This window comes from Sprattus sprattus (assembly GCF_963457725.1).
Source record: "Sprattus sprattus genome assembly, chromosome: 5".
NCBI lineage: Eukaryota > Metazoa > Chordata > Actinopteri > Clupeiformes > Clupeidae > Sprattus > Sprattus sprattus.
Genome location: NC_137924.1, coordinates 37254785 through 37271887, shown reverse-complemented (window position 1 = coordinate 37271887; position 17103 = coordinate 37254785).

Here is a 17103-nt window from a genome sequence, read left to right as displayed (position 1 = left end):
GAAGGATCTGAAAAAGGCAGGCCGTGGGTCCTTCCAGGAAAAGACGGCATTAGTTGGCTCCACTGAGTTGTTGCCGTGAGATGGTACGATAACAGATCCGTTACCCCTCTCAGTACGCATCAAGGAGCTCAGCCCATGTCCCAGGTTGACCGATGGGACAAACGGCAAAAAAAAGTAATCCAAGTGGTCAACATACAACCAACACATGGGGGGTGTTGATTTGCTTGATTCCTTGATTGCATTGTACCGCATACATATCAGGTCAAAGAAATGGTACCACCGCCTTGTCTTCCATGTGATTGACCTGGTGGTGGTGACAAGCTGGCTACTCTATCGACAGGATTGCATAGAGAGCGGGATGGCAAGAGGTGACCACATGGCCCTTTATGCCTTCAAATCACAGGTGGCACAGAGTCTGTGCAAATTTGAGAAAGAGGGGGAAAAAAGAGGCCGACCCAGTGGAATCGCACAACAATATGAGGGAAAGAAGAGCAGACAGGGACCAACGGCTCCCAACCAAGATGTCCGCTTGGACAAAACCTCTCACTGGCCAATTATGTCAGAGAAAAAGGGAAGATGCCGGGTTCCTGGGTGCAGAGGAACACCCAAAGTTTTGTGCACAAAGTGCAATGTGCACCTGTGTTTTACTGCGCAAAACAATTGCTTTGTGAAATTTCACATGGAATAAGACTAACATTTTTGGTCTACATGATGGACAATTCAGTTGATAATGTTATAATGTGTTTAAAGTGTTCTGTTTGACATATCAGTATTAAAAGTTGTATAGCTTTACTGCTTTGTTGGAATTGTCTAGTGTTCTGGTTCTCGTTGTGATTTTATACCTTTAGCGCACAACGTTGCCCTCTGGAACAGAAAAAAATATCTGTGAGGGGGGGTTAAAAAAAATAAAAATGTTTTTTTATCAATAAAATACCCCAAAATAAACTAAGAAATGCCCTGCAGTATTTTTTTCCATCAAAAACCAGATTGTGTGCAGTAGAGGGTTAAGTTCGTGAATTTGAGTGTTTGACTCTTTTTTTTTCTACATTGACCAAACTCTTCTGACGGCCGTGTTTTGTATGTACATTTTCAGTGAATATGTCAACGTAATTGTAAACTGTAAATATATATATATATTGTTCTAAATTGAAAATATTTGCAATGACTGGGTGTTGACTGCTTCCTTCATTTTGATAGAGATATCAGGGAAATGTTTGCCGATATAGGCTAGGAATATATCATTTTTGTGTTTTAAACAAGTTTGATCAGTTGGATTGTTAGATTTAGTTTTGACTAATACTTAACAAACCGAGCTAAATAGATGGCTCGAGAATGGTTGATTGAAGTAAATACTTTTAGTTGTTGTAACTTGGTTATTAGTACATTAAACTTGCATTTCCCATTCTACTCAATGTGGGGTGTAAGTAGATTGAACTTAACAAACTTAGTTTGCTCAACTCATTGCATTACTTAAATATTTTGAGGCATCCGGTTTCTTTAATTTTTTTTAAGTAGATTCTACTTATCCGGGCTAACAGTGTGGATGAGAAGAAGCTGGCGTGTGTAACGACGGATAACGGGGCAAACATCGCCGCAGCAGTGAGAAAATTGGGCTGGACGTGGCTGAACTGCTTTGGACATAATTTACACTTGGCAGTGACAAACGCAATGGCAAGCGTTAACCCTCTATACCCCAATAGAATTCTAGAACACTCCAGCAAAATCTCACGAAAAACAGAGAATTCCTTCATTTTTTTGTTATTCTGTAAACAAACAGTTACAGTTAGAAAACAAAAGAAAAATTACAAGTTTGTTTTGTTTGAAAGGGCATAAATTATTTGTTAATATGATATCAAATATGTATTAGTGACTTCTACAAATATTAAAATACAAATCATGTATACACCCTAAAGTTCAAAACGTACAGCAACGTAAGTTTTGAACCGTACAGCAGATGTAGTTATTATATTCAATATATTCTTAATGTATTTAATTAGTATTTGTTTTATATTTTGTAAATAAATATTAACACTCCCATACAGATTACCAACATTTTTGCTAATTTGGTGAAAAACACGTAACTCTGCCTCTTCAAAAGCATCCTGGTGCAATACATTTGTGGAGGAGGTGAAGGTGTTTGTGAGGATAAACATCCTCATGGGTATCCATCATACACCCTCTTTTCTTGACTACTGTTCATCTGATTCAGCCTTACAAGTGTCCTATGTGGCAGACACCAATGCCATGAAATAAGTATGAGGAGTTATGCAGATACCTACCCTGTTCAAACCCAACGATAGCAGACTCGGGTGACAAGCTTCAGAAAGTGAGACCATTACAGTTTTTTCCAATCATTTTCACACTTGGTTCAATACCATGTACTCTTTCTCAAAACACTTAACACATCCAGCAGTAGACCAACTTAATGGGATACTTTTCCATTGCTTAGATACAAAATGCAGTCAATGACCACTTCCAAAATTCATGGATACCTACCTGTCTCAGTCAATGTTCACCACCAGCAAAATGCTGTGCAACTACGTCCTTAAACTTCTTTAACCATGTACAAATCTTTCAGTGGGTGAGGCCATGATTACATTTGACGGCATGTTACTTTGGAAACAGTATATGCCTAAGAAACCTGTCAGATGGGGTATTAAGATTTGGGGTCTCTGTGACTTCCTGAAAGGATACTGTTTAGCATTCAATGTATAAACAGGCATAGAGGGGTGTGTGGCAGTTGATCTTGGTTCGGGATAGAGGGAAGTAATGGATCTAATGTCAGACTACTATAGACTACAGACTGTAATGTCAGACCACCTATACAAACACCACCACTTGTAAGCTGACAACTTTCCATCTTCAATTCCGTCAGTGAGAAACCTACTATGTCCTACTGAAGCTTCCTTACGCTCATCAGGCCTCTCGCTGTTCCTCTCCCCCCATGTCCTCACTTCTCTTTGCTGCCACAGCACCCTCACTCACTTCTCTACTAGTGTTGCACCGATGCCATTTTTTGGCTCCGATACCGATACCGATACCTGGCTGTGCAGTATCGGCCGATACCGATACCATACCGATACCACTGTTTGAAATTTGAAAAATATTTTTTTTTTAATCAATGGTTTGGTCCCATGTATAATACTAGTGTAACAGTAAGAAAGTCAAATTACATTTCTTGACAGTTTCAGCACTTCAGACATAACTGAGGACTAGTCCTCTATAATTGATGGTTTACCTTACTGAGCAGCACAGTGGCTTTTCTGATTTTGAACACAATAGAGTTAAAGTTTGGTCAGTTCTTTTTTTTTTTTTCTTTCCCTGTAATGTTTCGTGTGTTTGTTTTGTTTGTGGACCAAACCATTGATAAAAAAATAAATAAATAAATAAATAATAAAAAAAAAAAAAGTATCTGCACTATTTGTTGGTACTCGCCGATACCGATACCACCATTTTAGTGCTGTATCGGGGCCCTATCCGATACTGGTATCGGTATCGGTGCAACACTATTCTCTACCCTCAGATGAGGTGGAACAACTGACATCCTGACACATAAAAAAAAAAAAACTATCCTATTATTGTAAGCCATCACAGTGGAAGTCATTATTGTTTCATCCATTTTTATGTCAATTGTTTTATGCCACATCAGCTCAATATCCCAGTGTGTACTACATACGGACAAGCTATATCACATATACTATACATTTTTGTAGTAGTGATGTCCTATACCTTGGTCCTGATTTCATTGTGATTAGCTTTTCTACAGCATAAAAGCTGTACAAGCTCAAAATTTAACATCACAACATATTACTAGTTGGCTGTCGAATAATCTGCTGAATATCATTTCAATATAAGGTTTTCAATATTCAATGATGACCTTGCTATTGATTGTAGCTACTGATGTTACCATAAGCTTACAGCTCAAAACAAAGGAGGGATTTGAATACTAGTAGAGACGAAGTTTTTTTTTTTATACATGTTATTTATCTAAATCTGATCAGTTTAGTAAGTGATGAGGCTGAGTCAATAGCTGGCTATCAACCACCTCCAGACGAACTCCTCAGACTAACGTTACCTCAGTCAATGTAGATAGCTAGCAAGTTAGCTGGCAAACTGGTCATGGAAATTGAGATGACGATACAAATTGTAAGACATTTCTTCTGAAAACCAGAAAACACAACCGAATACCCACGTCGTTTATTTGTGCAAATAATAGCTCTCACCCACAGACGCGGGTGCTTCCTTCGTAAATTGCGAAAGTCACAAATTGACCACCATTTCCACAAGTGAGGTAACGTGAAAATTAGCTTTACTGAACGTCCCTCAAAGACCAATTATTAAATGTTACATATCTCAGGTAATAAAAGTGTCATGGGTTTACAATCTATTCAAACATCACTGATCTAGCTATGACTTTTGTCTATGTATACGATGAGGCTGGTGCTATTTGTAAACCAACACTTCTCAGTTACTGCCATACGAAGACGTTACTGGCGAGTTAGCTAGTCAGAAATAACAGGAGGATACTTATGACAGGATCGTTACTGTCATACAAACGTGATTAGTCGTCTTCATTGGTGCACAAAAATACGGTATCATCCAGTGAGAACAGATGTAGACGTCTCTGATTTCTAGCCTTTACTCAAGAGACACTGTAATCTTCAAGCCATCTGTCAGTAGCGAGGTTAAATTAGCAAATACTTTAAAGGGATAGTTCGGTTTTTAAGACATGAAGTTGTATGGCATCTACATCACCAGTGTAATGCAATCCACGCTGACTTACCTTCGACAGCGTCCTGTGAGCAGAGTTCTCGCCCAGTTTTGGTCAAACCGAAAGTAGTCCGGCAGGTTTCTAGACCCAGGAAAATAAAACGTTTCTCTTCCCAAAACATTATGTGTTCAAAAGAGTGATATATTTGCATCCCAAAACCGTTGTAGTGGAAAAAGTCACACCTCGTTATCACTTGGCCCTATTTTCAATACGCTCGATAATGCAATCTCACAGCTAGAGTCTACCTCTTTGATTCGCGAAAGTTGATTCGCGAAAGTTTGATTCACCAAAGTTGCCTGAGCGAAACGTCCATCACAGGAAAACGATGAAAACTGAGACAACATTTGATAAAATTGACATAAAGCATCCTTTTCCTGTGATGGACGTTTCTCTCAGGCAACTTTGGTGAATCAAACTTTCGCGAATCAACTCAAGGTAGACTCTAGCTGTGAGATTGCATTATCGAGCGTATTGAAAATAGGGCCAAGTGATAACGAGGTGTGACTTTTTCCACTACAACGGTTTTGGGATGCAAATATATCACTCTTTTGAACACATAATGTTTTGGGAAGAGAAACGTTTTATTTTCCTGGGTCTAGAAACCTGCCGGACTACTTTCGGTTTGACCAAAACTGGACGAGAACTCTGCTCACAGGACGCTGTCGAAGGTAAGTCAGCGTGGATTGCATTACACTGGTGATGTAGATGCCATACAACTTCATGTCTTAAAAACCGAACTATCCCTTTAAAAAAGCTAATGACAGCATATCCAGTTTCCGGTTTCAAAATAAAAGTAAGATGTTAATCTATCCATTAGCGGGGTATTTTTTCATATATTAATGTTGTAGTATAAACACTGTGTCTTTAAAAGTTATGGCCGTCAACGGCCGCTATGGGAGAATACAAGAAGGCCGTCGACGGCCGCTATGGGATCTATAGGGTTAAAGATCGCACATCCCGAGCAATGGGCCTGTGCCACACCTTAGTGGGTGCGTTCTCCCAGAGCTGGCTGAAGAGGAGGGATCTGCCGAAAGGGCAAGCGGAGCTTCAAAACCCCGCAGCACGGACTCATAATGGTTAACTAGCTTTCAGAAGTTATATTTAATTGTAACCCACTGTAAGTCCTCTTAATAACACAATTAGCCTATCATTGAGCCTCCATATTATGATTTGTCAAAATAAACACCTAGTTGAAACGCCCTTGCAGCCGACAGGCTATTTTCCCGTCTTGCTGTGATTATTTAGCTTTTTGAGATGCTTAAAAAATATTTTTCTTTTAGAAAAAAATACACTGAAACGAAAAATAATGTTAAATGTTGACTTTTATTTGAAAAAATAATAATAAGCTGGTGTAATTTCAGTTCAATAATTATACGGCCATTACTCCGTCCATGCAGAACTGTCCAACAAGATGGGGCTCCAAACAGAAAATGGTGGACCAAGTCTTGGAGCAAATCCCTGCTATAAAGAGAGTTCTGGATGATTGGCAGCATCAGCATCTCATCCCCAGCTGGCAGGACATTGCAATGCTGGAGTCGGTGAACGCGGCGTTAAAGCCAGCGGCTGAATTTACGGATCTGCTGTCTGGCGAGAACTATGTCACGGTCTCATCCATTAAACCTGTCCTGAAACTCCTCACTGAAGATGTTTTAAAACCATCAGACGAGGACACCACTCTGACCTCAGACATCAAGCGGAAGATGTGCAGTGTTCTCGAGGAGAAGTACAGACCGGCTGCTCTACAAACAACTTTGGCAAAGTCCTGCTTGCTGGACCTAAGCTACACACTAAAAAATGCTGGGTTATTTTCATAACCCATCTGTTGGGTAGCTGTGGATTTTGAGCTGATTGGGTTGTTTTTACCCAAGGTTGGGTTAAATAATTTGACCCAGCAGATTGGGTTGAAGATATCTGCGGGCTGAGATTTCGGCGGGCTTTTGATTCAAATCACTGCAGTCCAATCACTCCAGTTTGAGACCAGAGTATGGTAAGTAAAACTTAAATTATTATCCCACAACATCTAGTTTTGGTAGCTCAATGTGGTAACCAAATAGTTGTGTCTTAGTTATTATTATAGTTAAATTAGTTATTGTCGTATATTCTATTTGTAGAATATTAATTCAGCGCGGACAACTGTGTCTTGACATTACCGGCACTTTATTAAACTGACATGAAGACGTAAGAACCCAGCATCATGTGACCACACACACATAATCCGGTGTACTGTAACGTAACCTGCGTAATACATTAACATTAACCCTTAATGTACTGCATTCAGATACACCACAGTTATTAGGGATGCACCGATACCCGATACCAGTATCGGGTATCGGGTCGATACTTCGTTAAAATACTCGTACTCGTTTTAAATTACCGATACCAAAAACCGATACCCAGTGATGCGTCTTAACGCGTGTGTTTTCTTCTCCTCTACTGTCTATGCCTGCCAGGTGTGAGGGCGGCGAGTTGCATAGAGGCCGAGAGCGGTATTGCAGACAGATAAGTTGAGGTTAAACTTGCAGTTTAAATTAATTCAATAACAGCTTGGATACGATGTGTGGAGGTGGCTTGCGTAAGCTAACGGTTTCGCTAGAGATTTTAAACTTAACACGTACGACCTCCAGTAAAGGTAAGTGCTATCTTCGGCTATTTTATGTTTTGCAGTTAACTTAGAACTGCTGTTACATAGGCAAAGTGTAGGGGCTAGCCTACTGTCTTTAGCGACGCTGCGCCTATAACATATTATTGCCATTTGCTACGGTTGATTGACGGGGACGGGAATGTATTTGTTTTCTCCTCTTTTACCCGGACGCATTTAGGTCTCGAAAGGAGGACATGTGAGGGTAAAAGAGGACGTCTGTCTTGTCTTGTGTTTCAGGAATCTTGTTGACTTTGTCATAAACACCCGCTAGCAAGTAGCCGCTAGCAAGACATCCCGTTAGCGATGTTAGCAAGGTTGTTTTAACACTCTTGGACATTGATGCTAGTATTTCGTTTTTTTTTTTTTTTTTTTCGTTTTTCCGCCTGATGCTAATATTAAGTGCTTTTGCGTTAACTTCTTTGCAATGTTATTGTGATAGCTATGTTGGCTAGGTTGCAAACAACTTCCCTAACACAGTCAAACTTCAGGCAAGTGTCAATTTGGCTGCAAGAACGTAGCCCAGTTCATTGTCAACATTAAACTCTAGTAAGAAATTATGGAAGTTTATTAGACTGTTTATTCAAATGGCAATGCACTTGTCAAATGGCAATTCAATGTGCAAAGTGACAATGCAATCCGCAATTCAAATGGCAAACCAGTTGTCAAATGGCAATTCAATGCGCAAATGACAATGCAATCCGCAATTCAGTTTGTATTATTTTGAATACAAATTTGAATGAATGCTTATTGCATTGCATTTCATATTGACACGTTTTTTTCGTCTCTTTATTCAAATGAAAATACATTTGTCAAATGGCAATTCAATGCGCAAAGTGACAATGCAATCCGCAATTCAAATGGAAAAGCAGTTGTCAAATGGCAATTCAATGTGCAAATGACAATGCAATCCGCAATCCAGTTTGTATTATTTTGAATAACAATTTGAATGAGCATTTATTGCATTACATTTCATATTGACACGGTCTTTTCGACTCTTTATTCAAATGGAAATTCAATGTAGTAGCTAAACAGCGCCCCCAGTATATTGCATTAGCATTTACTTGTCATCACGCTCTTTTTGTTGCAAAATTCAAATGAAAATGCAATCTGTCAGTCGCCCCATCAAGGCGGGTCCCTACCCCTATTAGGCGTATTAAGTCACGTGACCAATATCCATGACAACAACCTTTGCCAGCCATGTTGGGGTCCATGTACGGCACTGTTTTGCAGTGTTTTATACCGCTATTCTCAAGAAGCTCTTATTTTCTCTTCTCTTCAAGTCTAACTCCACGTTTCCAAGACGAATTATCGGCAGGCGGTATTTCGCCTAGGGGTCGTGGTCAGAAAAAAAACATGTTTGGCTGTCATGTAGCGAGTGTCAAGTAGCAAGCTCGGCTGCAGTGCAGCGCTTATAGCATTTTAGCAGCTATCGTCTACATTGATCTCCAATTAAAGTTTTAGCAGCAAGCTAACCATAACGGTCGAGAGCTTAATTTAAGACCTACAATATTCTGTTTGCCCTGACAGTGTTCGTATAGTATATTAACAACAAACCGAGTCGATGTAGACTTATAAAAGTTGTGTAAACACCTTAATTCACATACAAATATTTCCAGTTTTAACAGACTCCCGAGAGCCAGGATTAGCAGCTATCTTCTACATTAAAGCGTTAGCACCCGGCTTGTACGGTCTTCGGCAGTTCCTCTACGATACATTTTTCTAAAGAACAACTTATTGTTTTGAACTGTTGTATTATATTGTTTTGCACTGTTGTATTGTTTTGTGTTATGCTGTATATTTTGAGGAATATGTGTAAGCACAGTGACACTTAACTTCCCCGCAACCTTGACCACAGCAGTCACAACTACAAACGAAATCCGGAGTAGCATGTAAGAATTCATTAACTGCATGTTTTTCATGTGTGCATCCATGTTCAGTGGCAGGTGAGGTGAAGTTGAAAAGCTTTGGGTTACACATATTTCTGATAAGGGACTGTGAAGGCTGGGCAGGTTTTGAAGAACTGTCCTGTTTAGCGATCGAAGCCCCAATTCTCCCGGCTCTGTGTTTGAAAAATGAACCACCCATTGCCTGGTCTCTTGTGTCCTCCTCAATTACTTCCATGTCAGTGACAGAAAATTGTATGTTCATTTTTGATTAAAAGATGATTACTTGGCCCAAAAAAGCTGATTCTGATTCTTCTGACATTTAATACATGGACCCCATGTTGAGGTTCACACTAACATATCACATGACTGACATCACGTGGATATTGATATGTTGCGGATTGCATTGCCACTTTGCACATTGAATTTCCATTTGAATAAAGAGTCGAAAAGACCGTGTCAATATGAAATGCAATGCAATAAGAGCTCATTCAAATTGTTATTCAAAATAATACAAACTGAATTGCGGATTGCATTGTCATTTGCACATTGAATTGCCATTTGACAACTGCTTTTCCATTTGAATTGCGGATTGCATTGTCACTTTGCGCATTGAATTGCCATTTGACAAATGCATTTCCATTTGAATAAAGAGTCGAAAAAACCGTGTCAATATGAAATGCAATGCAGTAAGCGTTCATTCAAATTTTTATTCAAAATAATACAAACTGAATTGCGGATTGCATTGTCATTTGCACATTGAATTGCCATTTGACAACTGGTTTGCCATTTGAATTGCGGATTGCATTGTCACTTTGCGCATTGAATTGCCATTTGAATAAAGAGTCTAATAAACTTCCATAAGAAATCGCTATACCGTTGTGCTGCCTTAACGGCGATTTGGACTCATTAGATAAATGAAGATAAATGATGACAGGAGTAAGGCACAGTGTAAGATCTGCACTGTTACAGTGTCGAGGGGCGGAAAGAAAAGTACTTCGTTTGACACAAGCAATTTGATTAAACATCTGAAGACGCACCATAGTGCTAAGCACACAAAGTTCACTCATGCCAGTGGCTTAAGCAACCAATCTTTACTGACGTCTTTCAAAAGAAAAAAACACGCACGCACACAGACAGAGAGAGAGAGAGAGAGAGAAGGGGAGGAAGAGAGTTGTTGATCCTTTTGTAACTGAACTGTGCTCATGTTCTTATCATCCAGGATATTTCTGTACACTTTTTGTTAAGCAGACTGTGTTGTTAACTATGCAGCAAATTAAATTGCCATCTGTCTATATTTAAATTTTGTTTTTTTCTCTGCCCATTACAGAACCGATTATAACTGGTGAGAAGTGCTTGCAAATGACATTGTGGCTCAGAAATAACATTTGGCCACAAGCTACAGTTAGCCAGTACATGTTGGAGACTGCAGTCCATAGGGCAAACTGGATTAGACAAGATGGGGCAAAGACAATCCAAAACATTATGGCAGAGTTTCCTCGTCTCATGGACACTCCAGGCATGGTGAGCTTACATCTACAATGTTTGTGTGTTGCCCTGTATAAATTAATACATTTGATTTCGAAACTAAACCTAACCCTTCGCTAAAAAAGCATAAAGGTATACAAAAAAAGAATCCTTCATCCCAAAGGGAACCCTAACCCTACCTGGGACGGATGTTACATGTGCCTTAAACTTTTTTGGGGGGGGCGGGGGGTTTAGATCGTTCAGGACTTTGCAGTGATACAGCCAGAGTGTTCTGAAAGAATGTCTGAGAAATGGATCCCTGAGTTGGCTGAGAAAATCATTCGTATGGCCAGAAAGGAGAAGACTGGAGACCTTCTTGCAAACATCGCTTCACTTTCAGCAGGTATTCACATAGAGCTGGTGTAACATGTGGCCCCCAACTTTGTCGATGTCAACTTTTTCTCAGCAGTGCAGCACAGCAGTGTGAGTTTGAGGTCAAACACGTTATAGTTTGAAGTGACGTCTGTGGCTGTGGTTTTCAAACTTTTAAATATCAAGGACTCTTAAATGGACACAAGTTAGACCACAGAACCCAATTTCATAAGATTTTTGCCAAGGGTTTTCCATTCTGATAAGATTTGTGCTTGACCAAAATGGTAGTCATACATTTTGACATTGTGTTACTTAATGGTGACACAGTAAAAAGTAGAGGTCACACACACATCCCCAAAAAACACGTAGTTGGGTGCTGGATCTAAAAAAGACTCAAAGTAAAAGAAAGCAAGAAGATCCGCACACCAAACAGCTCCCATTAAGGATATTTATTGTGTTACGTTTCGAAATGTTTAACATAAATGGAGCTGTTTGGTGTGCAGATCTTCTTGCTTTCTTTGACTTAATGGTGAAAACACATTATTCATGTTTTTTTCTTGGGGCCCCCTGGAACCCTTTCAAGGATCACTGGGGTCCTTGGACCCCACTTTGAAAATCACTGCTCAGCAGATCCACTGGCAAAGAAAATCCCCACACTACATAAAGTTACGAGTTAAAGGACAAATTCACCCATTTCAACGTGTCTTTTGATGTAATTGGTCCTCACTAATGCTCACTAAAATATGATGACATTTCTGTCTAATCTGTCAGAGAAAGACTGGACAGTTAATTTCAAATTAAATTTAAATTTTTATTCAATATAATACATTGCTTCAATTAATGTTTCTTCTTAAAATGTGGATGTCACTGGCTGCCAGGTTTCTCAGCTGTTCACAGTCCTCTTCTGAGACAGAGTGAGTATACATAAGTGGTGTCATAATTTAGTGAGCATTAGTGAGGACCAATTGTATGAAGATAGGTTGAAAATGAGTAAAGTAGTCCTTAAATGTTGACAGATGTTTAATTCATGTTTTATTTTTACAGATCAACAGGGTGACATTGCGCTACAGCTGCTGCCGGTGCTGCTCCCAACTGTCACATATAAAGTTGGGAGAAAAGTGTTCCGCCCCAGCAAGCTGGAGGTTCACCGGGCCTTTATCGACATTCAGCCGGTGAGTAAAAACATTGCTTTTATTTGGCAGCAGACCCCCATCTTACAAGGTTTTGTAGAGACCCAAAGAGAAGACTTACAGTATATTAAATCTTTTCAAAATTATTCCAAATTGTTTAGAATTTTTCAAGATTTGTCAACATTTTTTGAAAGTCAACTAGGCCTTCACATCACGACACAATCTGAATGTACAGATCTCTCAGTTTCAAATAAGCTAAGAGTAATTATTATTATTGGAATCAGACTCCAGATAAAGTGTCTGGTACAGCACTGTGCATTACCTGTGGAGTTGAACCTAACCTGTCGTATAAACTTATAGTTGAATCTTGTTTTTTTTTCTTCTCTTTTTTCTTTTCAGCCGGGGACAAATATAGTGCAATACCTGGCGTCCACAAGTAGCTGCACACCGCATGTCCTCATGCTGGGGGAGGAGCATCGGTGTTCCCAGGCCTTTCTGGTCATAAATGGAATGGCCTCGGAGCACCCATCTCTGTTGGGTGCGGTGGATGGGTGCTTTAAAGCTTTTTTTGTTTTGGATGTAAACTACCTGAAACCGTGTGCCCAGGTTTGGGAGTTCATTCAGACTTGCGTATTTGCGATTCCTGGCCATGAATCAAATTCTGTGAAGCTGATGAGGTCTCAACTTGCAGCGATGGAGTCATCCAACACCCCAGCTATTTAAGCTGCAAGTTGAGACCTCATCAGCTTCATGCCGTTACCAAAAATTGTTGTTATTTGTTCCCGTTTTTTAGTGTTGTATTTTTATTTTTATTTTTTTATATATTTAGGTGCATTTTTGTATTTTAATGAATTGAATTTTGAATTGAATTTTGTACATGATAAATTGATGAATTGATTCATTGATAGATGAATGGATGAGATGTCCCAATAAAATAATGGACATTATGGACTTGTTTCGCTGAATCATTTCATAATTTCATGTTTAATAACAATTTAATTTCATATAAGGTTAATGGACATTAATTAATGCTAATTTTGCTCTCAAAACAACATTTTGATTTTAACCCACTTCTTTGGTAACATTAACCCAACAACATGGCTGTGTTTTAGCCCATTTATTAGTTAATATAACCCAACAACATGGCTGTGTTTTAGCCCATTTATTAGTTAAGATAACCCAACAACATGGTTCTATTTTAGCCCATTTATTGGAAAACATTAACCCAACAGCAGAGTTGTTTTTAACCCATTTTTGGGTATACAGTCTCAACCCAACATGCTGGGTCAAGCCATAACCCAACCCTGTTGGGCTAGAATAACCCAGCGTTGGGCAGGTCCAACTTTGGACCAGCGTTGGGTTATTTTCAACCCAGCAGTTTTAAGAGTGTATCGGGGCAACAATTTTGATGATTATGCGGAGGAGACAAAGTGCTCGCTAATCAATGAGATATTGGACATGGAAGACAAAGAGAGCGGTGCCAGTGCATCAGCTGCTGACCAGCCAAAGTCCTTGGCCCAGACAGCAGTGCCACCAGCCACCAAAAAAAGAACGCTCTGAGACCTGCAGAAGTCACGGACAAGCAAGTCTGCAACCGTCCCGAAGAGCGCCGACCTGGAGCTCACTCGCTACCTGCAGGAGGAACCCATCGACCCTAATGAAAACCCCCTGGCATGGTGGTGCAACAACCTAGCCTGGATACCAGCCCGAACCCCGCCCACAACATTTTTGGGCTGGGAAGTTCGGTCTGGCTCTGCAGTTGGGGAGAGAGTATCAGCGGCCGGATTATGCCGTACCAATCAAATTGTCAGGGCGGGCTTTATACGATGATGGACAGATGACCAACCAACGCTTGAGTTGAATAGATAGATAGATTAGAAATCGTACCAAGATGGCGGCGAAAGAGGAACAGAGAAACGCGATTAAGGCATTTGTCGATCGAAAATATGTTTTTGCCGTCCTTCCTACGGGATCCGGTAAAAGTTTTAATGTATCAGATGGTCATACTATGTTGCTCTGATTGGTTGTAGGTATCCAATTGAGCGAAGAGGCATTTTTTTTCCTGGTTCGTTGAAACACGCCCCATCAGCAGCGCCGGAATAATTTCAGTGGTGGGGGGGCCAAATGCGCGTGCATGTTTCACTCTCCTTAATTTTTGCTATATCAATCGCACGCATGCAGGGGGCCAGGCGCTAAGTGCGAATTCCCTGGTGACATAAGTGCCGTGGTGGTTCACAGAATAAGCAGTTTGACAACATTTTCATAAACGCAACCTACATCTACTCCGCTCTGCTGCTCATCCTACAAATACATGTTCCTTATGTGGCACAAATTAAAACAGGCTTTCCAATGGTATAATATTTATTGCCCAGAGGCATTGATACAAAAAGAAATAATCTACCAAACACACATTTCCTTACTTTTTGTCCGATGTTTATCTATACCGCGAAATAGGTTAGTCTTCATATTGTAAGGCACTCGCTAAAGTCCAAATCTCTCGCCATCTCAAGAGAGCATTCAGTCTCCCTCTCCTGAATATGGGAACAGTCAGGTCCCCCTGTTTAGCGATCTTCGCCATAGACATGATTAGGTCTATGGTCTTCGCTACCGCTATTCTTGCCGACCGCACCACGTCTTCGGACTTGAGTTGTTGTGGGACCGCAGTGCAGTGTGGGGGCAGGAGCACTACACTGCGACAGTTAGCTTAAATTCTAAGAATATGTGTGTTGTATTCATCAATAATATGTGTGGTTTGTCTGTAAGCCTTCCTGTTATTATGTCAATGTGTTCCAATTCATGTAGTTTGAAGTGCGTACCATGCTCATGTACAGGTGTCAGAGTTATGACTGACTATAGGTCTCTCACCATGGTACTGAAAATTAAGCCAAACAGTTAAAGACAGCGTGGAAACTTTGATTATTGTCAAAGTGCTGGAATGTATCTTTCTTGCTGCGAATTCTCCTGTTAATTAAAACGTCGATTCTTTCTAAATACTATACGAAATGTGGGCCTGGCACTTCTAAAGGCCCCCCCACTATGACTATCTTCAGGTTAGCAGCAATGTAACTTCAATGAATGGCATAGGAATGACGTGTGCAACCAATACAAATTTGAAGAAAAAAAAATAAAATCCCGAAAGGTGGGGGGGCCATTGGCCCCGCGGCCTCTATGGTTCCGGCGCCAATGCACCCCATAATCACAGCCCAGTGGGTCAGTATCAGACTCATATTCTGACTAGAGAGATTTCCCTTGCTCTCCACAGTGGCACGCAAGTACATGTGTATTTGCGCAACAAGCACATCATGTGTCACATGAGTGTCGCTGGAAATGTTGTCAACCCTCTCAGATCCTCTCAAACCGCACATGCTGGTTTTCCTTGCGCGTAATAAGGACATGACAGAGCTATAAATCATCGTCCTTTGTGTGTGTGTGTGAATGTGAAATTGTAGTGCCTGGTACCTCTCATTTGGTATAGGCTACTTAATTATAATAAAAAAAACAGGCACCAGCTTATTTTATTTTATGCATTTAAACGTTCAGCCTTCTCCTAAATTTAGTTTTTAAGTTCAATCAGTAGGAGAAACAATTTGCATCTGTGCCGTTACCGCCCTTTGATCTGCATTCAATAAAATAAAAAGTGCTATAAAATTGCCATGTCTTTTTTTAATAACCTTTTTAAAATGTGTATATATAAATTTAGTAATTAACAAACGAATGGAGTGGCAAAGTGGTGACGTATTCTCCATGGCAACTGGTTCCACACAAACCTTCAGCTCCGTTGTATCCAGAGATTCTGGCTGTGTCCGAAAAGATGGCGGACAAAACTCCGGTGACGGCTATGATTTGAATTTAAAATGAGCATTATCTCGCTTACATTTTTCAAAAGTAACCGAGAAATACACAATGTACTATCCAATAACACAGTTACTGTGACCAGCAATAATGGTTGAAGTGATTTCCGAGGTGGCAACCTGCCAAACTGCAAACTTTCTAACGTTAGCACGTTAGCCTACGTTAGATAGCCTGAACGTTTTGTGCGGAACCAGTTGCCAAGGAGAATACGTCACACTTTGCCACTCTATTTGCTAGATCAGGGGTGCCCAAATTCTTTCTCGTCAGGGGCCAAATATTAATCGGAGTGGAGGGCCGCGGGCCAAAACCAGAGTTTCATGTTAGGTCAGGTCCCATTATATTGAAATGTATTGCATATGTGTACCCAATTAACATTACCATTAATATACATACCTGCAAACTCAGAAGGGCTAAAAAAGGTGACAAACCAAGCCCCTGTAGGGGGGTCTGGGGGTATCCCCCCCAGATTATTTTGTTATTTTAACATGTAGGCCTAAATTAAGCATTCTGGTATACTCCAAGACGAAAATAATGGGGAAAGATAACATTTGCTTCAGGTAAAAAAAGAAACATTTATTAACATATCATACTAATTTAATGTAATCTATTAGTATACACAGGGAAGATAGATAGGGGACTTCTATAATGGCCAATCAACTAACAGCAAGTTAAAGGCTAATAAACATGATTGCAGGCAACAAGAGTGACTGCTGATGTTTCGATGGAAATACTCCCATTATTTTCTATTTGTATCCGTCAAAAGAGAAAGATATAACAGTTACGCGTAAGCTGTGCCGTGGAAACAAGCGCCGTGACAGCACTTGACTCCAAAGGCTACCTCCACAAACATTTGTTAAGCTAACACGTACAGGTGAAACTTGTAGCAAGAGAGCGTCATGCCTTGACCTCAACTGAAGGACAGACTGCCCCAACTCAGATAGAGAGAGAGAGAGCTTGCACATTGACTACTGGTTGATTTCATATTTC